Source organism: Agrilus planipennis, unplaced genomic scaffold (genome assembly GCF_000699045.2).
Source record: "Agrilus planipennis isolate EAB-ADULT unplaced genomic scaffold, Apla_2.0 scaffold70, whole genome shotgun sequence".
Lineage (NCBI taxonomy): Eukaryota > Metazoa > Arthropoda > Insecta > Coleoptera > Buprestidae > Agrilus > Agrilus planipennis.
Window position 1 is genome coordinate 909,914 of NW_020442458.1, and position 9,371 is coordinate 919,284.

The window sequence follows — 9,371 nt, forward strand, 5'->3', positions numbered from 1 at the left end:
ACCTGCGGCTCGCTCTTTGAAGGATTATTTGTGGTTCTCGATAAATTTACCCGAGCTCTCTGTTCATTTTTGTGTTTTGTGTTATTATATTTTAAAAAATTATTATCGTTCCGTATGTGTTTCAAAATGTCTTTTAAATTACTGACAACAAATATGAAAAACTAAATGGAACGTTGTAACAAATTTCATTTCCATTGTTATCTAGCTACAACATATTATGAATGTATATATTTGTTCGATCCGATAACTGCATTTTTGAAAAAAGGAAAAAACCTATTCAGAATTAGACGATGACGAGTGGTTACAAGGCTTAATGTTTTTGATTGATATCATGGAACATTTGGACATTTTGTCATTTTCCTTGAATTAAAAAAATTTGTTCCAATATTAAACAAGAAAATTTTAATGAGAATATAAAAAAGCTAGAAGAAATATTGCCAGAATTCCAAAATAAATTTCAAGACTTAAAATATTTTAAATCGTCCCTTGATTTTTTCTAAATCCGTTTGAAATTAACATAACTCAAAGTGAGTTTTCCATTTCCAATATAATTATGACACAAAAAGCATCTGGAGAAATAGAATTAATAAAAATGCAAGAAGATCAAACTCTACAATTAAAATATAAGTCGACGCCGATCACTGAATTTTGGAAATTTGTACCAGAATCGAAATACCATGAATTAAAAAAGCTTTCTTGTCGAATTATTTCAATATTCGGAACAACGTATTTATGTGAATCATTTCCAAATGCAAACATCGATCAGTATTAACTAATCAGCATCTGAAAGAATTACTGAGAAGTACTGCCACCAACTGTTCACCAAATTTTAAAGAATTATCAAGAGAAGTAAAATAAATATATTTAAATTCAATGCACATTTCAATACACATATTTTGTACTTTTATTTATTATGTTTTCAATAAATATAATTTCTATAAAAAAATTTTTTTTAATACCTTTCTTGCGTACCTTTTAAATACATATTTAATTGCGGCTTGCGAAAAATTTAAAAATTTGAAAAATGGCTCGGACTATCAAGGAGCCTGGCCACTCCTGACCTATGCTTTTTAGTAACTATAGTTCAAGGTGATTTATTAAACTTCAGGGTATGACAACAAACTGTTATTACCTTACTCATAAATGCAATTAGAGAAATAAATAATATTTCTCATAAAAATAATAAGATATCAGGTAATTATTCAAATATATATGAAAAGAAAATAAATAATAATTCTAGTAAACGTAACACGTTATTAATCAGGTACTTAAAATGTACTTTATCAGAGGTTCAAAGAGGTCTCCGCACCGCGTGTTCATGCCAAGTTCCAGCGGAATTGGCATTGTGATACGTAACACTTTGGTACTGCCTTAACGTTTTACATGGTCGGTTTTACCATCTTTTCCACCGGTATATGGAAAATGTAATCGTCTGCAATTTAACATCGCCGGAAATTCTTTTTAAGGAAAGTTGTTTGCCAGTCAGTTGAAGTGTTACAATTTTTTTTATGCCTACCAACTTATAAAACACCAGATGGTATATTCTCAACGGACACTAGATAGACAAGATATTATACTGAATTGACACATGTCACCGAAACAAAACGATTTTTTTGTTTCGGTTATGTAACGATTTGCGATGCGGAATGTTCAAATACTTTGTAGCAGTTGACTAGAAACCAATTATTCTAAGTGTCACGTAATGAAAATGGTTCGCTTTGCAGTTATTCCAGGATTTATGATAAGTCGATTTTTAAGACAATCAAACTGTCCTTAGTAGATAAAAAGTTCTGCTACTTTAACGATAACAACTTTATAACGTTGAAACAGTTGCAAGTATTTACTTAATTCTTTCCTAATCTGATGTCTATTTTCGATGCATTCAGTACTACAAAATAGGAAGTAAAGAATATGGTAATACGTATAATAAAAAAAAAAACTTTTGGATGTTTCATTCCCACTAGCCAATAATGCTGGTGATCGGGCAGTCCTTCTGGACTACGCCGGAAGGTAGGGCGGAAGACCTTCTTGAACCTCCTTTCAGGAATCGTGGGAATGGGTGGATAGTAGTTTGGGTGAGAAAGATGAGTCGGACGAAATGAAGACAGAAGAGAATGAATGATTGTCTGTGGAATATTACTGTCCCAGGATTTGCCTAAATGGAAAAATGGAAATCCAAGGAAACCACAGAAAAACTTTGACTAAGGCAGACGGACCCGGAATCGAACCGGCGTCCTCCCGAATACTAAGCAATGGTCTAAACCTCTAGGCCATGCCGCCCTAATAGAAATTACCTACCTGTATATTTAAACTATGTTTTCGAATACGTATTGACCCCCCTCTTATTGGCCGTGGCGCAAATTCCTCAACCAGAGAATAGCGCCAACCGTTATACACTGCTGATGAGGAATTCATAACAGAACATGGGATTACATGCAATCACCAAAGGACGGCACCAACTTTTGACATAAAGAAATATGTAATTTCTATGTTCAATGAACAATTTGCCTTACCTGTCGGACAATTTCAGAAGTTTATAGAAAACAAACAAAATTAACTAAGTCTAACCCAAGCTTTACCTATTAAATTACGGACACACAAGTAATTCGAGACGCAATTTTTAGTCAATAAACAATCGATTCCTACACTAGTGAAGTTAGTTTGTCTTGGTTTTGATTAGTATACTTACACTGAATAGAAAATCGTTGCGTTACAAACAAAAAATATCATTAAATATGCCTACACTTCATAATTAGTACCACAAGTAATTGAAAAAAAAAATGAACTACGATAAATCTCGAATTCTTATTTTTATACATTCGCGATCAGTTGATGTTGAAAACTAAGTAGGGTCCTGGAGAAAAACTATTAGCTATCAAGACATCCTCTGGCGATCGGTAGTCATTGTACATAGTAAGTAGGGTTGCTACCCGTACTTTATTATAAAGTATTGTACTCTATTTCGACTGTGCGTACGTTATACTTTACAAGACACATAAAGTACGCAAAAATACTTTATTTAAGGACAAGGCATATTTACGGAACAACTTGGTTTCCCAAATCTGTTCAAAGTAGTGCCACTTTTGCTATCCGTTCCGGCCACTTCAGCATTTACAGAAAGAGTATTCTCTGTTATGAACGCAAAGTGGCGGGACGATAGGAATAAAGCTTCATTAAAACTAATTAAAAATGAACTTTTAGTTTACTTAAATCTTTGTTTGCCATATTTAGAGGCTATTATGTATTTAAGAGCGACAGCAATTTGTTACTGGCTGCGAGGTGTAACAAAAAATATGTTTCTAAAAACAAGAAATAAAATACTTTATTTTTACGCTGAATAGTTTTTTCTTAACCATTTATTCGAAAAATACTTTATGTAAAGCCTCAAAAGGTGGCAACCCTAATAGTAAGTCAACTGTCTGCATTTATGAAAATTGAAACGAAGAACGTTCAATAAATAACCTTTTACGTATTTCACAAGATAATTTACAGTAATGTTGAATTTTGATTAAAATGACTAGACTGAATAGAAGTTCCTTATAGTAGGTCAACATTTCCAGATGGTAATAACAACCGCCGCAACAATAACAACGTTGTTTGTCGATGATATACGTGAGCAAAAATCGTGCTCGAATTTCTAATGGCAAACACCTGAGCAAGCGGCTCTGCTAACTGACTCGTCCCAAGCGGTCATTGCGGTCGATACCTACGACGACGACGATGATGGTGATGGTGCCCGCTTACTTGCTCCACATCTTGAACCGAAACAGGTGGATTACAGAGAAAGTGATCTCAGATGTGTAGCTGCAAGCTACGAGCGCACCTCCTGCTATTTTCGTGACACACGCCAGGTAATAATCATTATTACTATTGTGACTCATGCCACGTATAGTAATTATTTTTGACAGTTTCACCATTGTGTCTAGTCGCGAGAGCAAACCGTTATTTAACATCGTCAATGTAGCTATTAATTATATTCGTGAGACCGTCAGGTTAATGAAATTAATGAAAATTTAATTTTAGGATGAAGCAGTTTGAAAATTTGCAGATTCTAGTATTAATTATTGATACGAGAATGCAAACATCCATTTTTTGTTTATATCTGCGTTTATAATAAAAACCATAAAGACGTAGAAAACACCACAAATGGCGCGGTAAACGCCATCTGTAGTACGATGCTACATTTTAGGATTACGTATGCTCCAACATGGTCCAATTAAATATATGGATATCTACTTGCTGAAACGAATCCAGGCGTAGCCAACCTCAACGTGATAGGCACGTTACCATAATCGAATAAAATAATTCTAAATTCTGTCGGGCTGTCTGCGACGCGCTGATGAGATCCAAAAAGATCGAAATCGCGATCCGCGTCTGGCAGTTTCGACAGAATACAGACCACATCGAATTATTTTATTCGATTATGGTAACGTACCTATCACGTTGAGGTTAGCTACGCCGGGATTCGTTTCAGCAAGTAGATATCCATATATTTAAATGGACCTTGTTGGAGCATACGTAATCCTAAAATGTAGCATCGTACTGCAGATGGCGTTTACCGCGCCATTTGTGGTATTTTCTAAAACGCGCTGTTAAGACAGCAGGTAAAAGTTAGTCTGTGTTCTGTCGGAGCTGCCTGCAACGCCCTGATGAGATCCAAAAAGATCGAAATCGCGATCCGCGTCTGGCATTTTCGACAGAATACAGACCACTTCGAATTATTTTATTAAAAAGACGTAGGTACCAGAACTTTCGATATTCGTGTATTCACCATCATCATCATAGGGTTGTCAGTCCTAAGGCTGATTGGACAGGCACCTCCACTCTTTTTCATCTTGAGCTAATCTTCACATTTCTCTAGAGAATCTAGAATATCCTACATCCTTAACTATTTGTGAACAGTTATCTAATCTATGTCTACCTGTACTACTCTTAATTCCTGTTTCTGCTTCATTCATGGTAAGGTGTCCTACCAACCTATCTCGCCTTCTTATTGATTTCCGTAGCGATCACTGTACTTCCACTCTTATAATACCTGGTCTTTAGTAGAATGAAGATTCGGGCTATAGGGCCACTACCACTGAGGATGTCAGCCGCAGTAATCGACGAAACGTCTGGACAGAATAGTTCACTTAGACCACGGCCCTATAGCCCGAATCTTCATTCTACTATGGATTCCGGCCGTGAAAGCCTTTGTTCTTATAATACCTCGTCTATCCACGGTATCCATCGTTTCGAACGCTTTCGACTTCTTCTTTTCCATGATTCGTTTCCGTACAACAAAAAAAAACAATATCAGAATTGCAGATGAAAACGGAGTTATTTTTAATTTAGGAACAGTCCTTCAGTCGTTGATTTATATTATAACAATTGGAAAAAAAAACATAGAAACGAGATGACAGGTAGGCATTGCAGCGGACACTAATAAAGAAAAAACAAATTAATGCAATGGACTTTATTTAAAGAAAGTTCAACATTCTCAGGAATCTAGGAATGCAAAGACGCCTGTTTAAAAATGTAATTGAACCAGGCAGTTATATCTTTTGCGTACCTAAGCAACCTCTAACGCTCCACCGCTTACTATTATTCGGTTATCTCTTTTCAGTTTATCTGCATCACTACTTATGAAGCATTTCCTAACTTAATAAGGGCGTGTTCAAAACGCAGGATGCGACTATGGTCTATTGTCACAGACAATTTATAGCGGACTCTGATCGTCCCAACTATAGCCGTGGTTCAGTTATATCGGTCGATATCCTTAATCATAATCAAAAACTTGTCAAACATTTGCAAACTCAAAATTAATAGCGAATTTCTAATTATTTAGTCCATAACTAAATGATTTATTGCTTGAGTTTTACCATACACATACTCGCTCCACTAATAGGAGCTTACCTAAACGTAAAAAAAACAAAAAACATTACGAGTGCTTTGCTCTATTCGCAAAGAGAATCAAAAATTTATCTGTTTTAGTTAGATCGTCAGTTATCGGAGAAAATATATCTGCTCAAGACTGATAACTTTAATCAACTCAATAAAAAATTCAATCCCAGTAACATATTACACTGTAACAGTTCGTATTACAACGTGAAAAACCCTTTGTTCATACAATTGTGATAAGCTTTCCATTCTTTACCGATGTGGAAGGATAATTGTTATTAATGTTTTTCGCATTAGGGTTACATTTACGATTCTTGTTTCAGAGAAAGCAGCGTTCGTTTGTATTGATGTGAGTTGTAAGCGAGTTTGTGATTCAAGTGAAAAGCGTATTACAGTTTCATTTCTTTTTATGAAAAAGTTAATTGATGCCGAATCGTCTGTAAATATGTCGCATAGGCATCGACGAACGCGACAACGATCGGCCAACAACCACAGCAACCAACCGGTCGATTCGAACCGATCGGGTAATCCATAAAACGTAATTGCATTTACCGCAAGTGCTCATTCTACACCACTCGTTAACGATATAGAACAACTGCAGTAGCTTCGGTCAAACTATTGAAACAAAAGAAAATTTTTGTAAGCGATAGCGTGAGTCATTTGTAGATATTACTACCGACTGTTCCGGAAAGAAAACTTATTTGAGGGCATCAGAGTACATTTTCAGGATAAAATCACTCTAATTAAGATAAGATAAGTAGTGCATATGGTGAATGGTACGTAATTTAGCACAGAGCCGGGCAAACTTTAACTTCGTAGGAACCGCCACCTGAGGTTAGTTTGGGTCACTCCATACCCTTCCATGAGTACGAGAGAGTAAACAGTAATGACTCATATTGCTTTCTCTTTTTCTTTTCCCTTCCACTCCCATATCCTGCCCCTCCGCCCTGTAGACGAGCGAAGCCTCTCGCCCAACTTAAATAATACCTTGTTATTATTATTATTCATCCAAATTCCGGTGTTCCGGATTGGAAAATCTAGCAGGTTTCGTTTTCCAAAAATCAAAGTTCCATCTTGTGAAGTTCCTCAAATCATAGCAATTCACTGATCAATAGTGTTCGCAAAAGGATGTGGAAAGAACAGTATCATGGATGTTGTATTTGTATGCATACATCTTTTAATTTTGGCTAACCAAAAAAAAAATAACAAAAATTTTATTGATAGATAATAAAACTCAAATATCCAACAGGTTATCAACATAATATTCATTCGTCAGGTTAAGTTGCTCAGTGATCAGCTGGTATTTGAACTCCATTACGCACACATTTCCGAAAAATAATACAAACGGTACTATACAGTACAATACATAGTACGCTAGATGGGATCACAATCGCTTTCGCGCCAATTTTTCAATCTATTTCGAAAAAAACAAAAATCTAGAAGTTGAATATTGTTAAACAACATAATTAAAAACTTTTATTTTTCCATGATTTAGGAAAAATTCCCTGATTTTTCCGGTAAATTGGAAATTCCCAGACCATGAAAATATTGACCGTCATGAATAGCACCTCACTATTAAATATTTTAACATGTTTTCTTTAGTTTTTTTGCATTTTTATACCTGAAGTTGGTGCTCTACAAAATGTTTATAAACATAAATGTGCAATTTTAGTCTTTAATCTTACACTGTTTTTACGTCATTAGTTTCAAAAATAAATTTTGTAGTAAAAGAATAAGGCATTTAACATCTTAGTTCAGCGAAACTGAGACATCATATATCTTTAAGTTACAAAACAAACCATAACAAACATCATTTGTCTTAAAACTTTTTGGTAATTATAAAAATTAAAAGTTACAGAAGAGAACCACACAAAATAAGCATCGCTCTTACTAAACGCAGTCTGTGAGTGACGTCATGCGCACAGCCAGACGAAAACCGAACGCGGAAGCAGTCGACTCTGAGTATATGTATTTATTTAGACACATATGCAATCTAAATTTCAGTAGATGTACGTAATTATGTAGGTAATAATAATATATTCAATTTCTATTTCTAGAAATCAAGATCAAAGCATTACTCTCATACAACTATTGTCTAAACATCAGTCAGTTAACCGTAGCACTGTTTTATTTGTTTTACTTACAATTAGCCGAAATGGAGAATAGCAGGCCTTTTTCAGATTGACCGCTGCATGTATGTTTGATTTTATTTACGATTAGTAACAGATGCAGTTGTGGCATGCCCTTGGTCGATGCTGTTCGATGGTTGACTACGAAGGATATTAAATAAATTTCCCAACATTTCAGGTCAGCTGATGAAAAAAATCGACTTTAATTCTTATTTACTGTCGTCGTCGCTACAAATGTGTGGTAGCGGCTCCGTGTGTTGTTTTCCACGGCGATCCGCGATCTTGTCTCCTCGGTCTGAGTAAAGCTGAAGCAAGAAAGCAAGCAAGGCAAGCGCTGACCTAAAACGGGCGCAGACATAAAATATATCGGAAAATGCAATTGACTTTGTGCCAATGTAAATGTGTCATAAATAGTAACATTTCTGACCGTGCTGATAATTGGCCGAGATAAATTGGACGTTTCTAGTATATTGCTCCTTCAAAGCGGTTATTTATATTGTCTAAGTTGGCAGTATTGTTGCTGTTATTATTTCCTGAAAGCGGCGGCGACACCGGTCGGCAACGAATGCGTAGGAGGACATTGTAAATGTTGCTCATATTTTGTAATTGTAATCAAGATTACGACTGTAAATTATAAATGCATAATGAAATGAGCATTGTCTTTCTTTAATTATTTTCGTATTAATTCCCTAACCCCCTTCGCTGCTCACGCTATGATGTCTCGTAAAATGAGCTTTCTCCATTTATAGGTATGAAGTGTATAGATTAGTGAGTATCAGTCTTGTCTTTCAATTGCACCTTAATGTCTAAGAAAATTTTTCGTGGCCATTACTATATACCAGCTCATCTAGAACCGTGCCAATTTTTCTCAATAAACCCAACATTTTGCTTCAATAGTGGAAAATATTGCTTTCTTTTATAAGGATGAGCAATATACTGTCGCTCTAGAAACTAATCGTAAGCGACGATATGTTTGGATTATTAAAATAAAAACTCAAATTTAACACTTATTTAATCTAGAAAAACTTAATGTTACAAAAATATACAAAAAGGTGAAACGCGTGTGTCTTACAGGACAGACTTAAGTAGACTCTGCTCTAAAATTAAAAATATTGGACGTGACCAATCGTTCACAACTTCCTTCTTAGAATCTTTGCTATTATTCAGTATGAGCACCCCGAAGGGTGGATGGTCAAAGAATGGTTTACAACCCTCATCCGTCTACAATTCCTACATATGGCTGTAAAAAGACCACCCGCTAAAGCAGCAACCTTTCTCTTGAATAGCATGAAAAACAAGTTGAAAGTTTTAAGTTAACATTTCGTAAAATAAAACATGAAATAAACGATTTAAAAAATACAA

The 9,371-nt window shown here is 35.2% G+C and overlaps 1 protein-coding gene across 3 annotated transcripts in view; it reads right to left on the reverse strand.

The window, feature by feature from the left end:
* The window catches only part of LOC108735350 (dendritic arbor reduction protein 1), a 499,675-nt gene that overhangs the window by 324,812 nt on the left and 165,492 nt on the right, over positions 1-9,371 (reverse strand). The window lies entirely within an intron of this gene.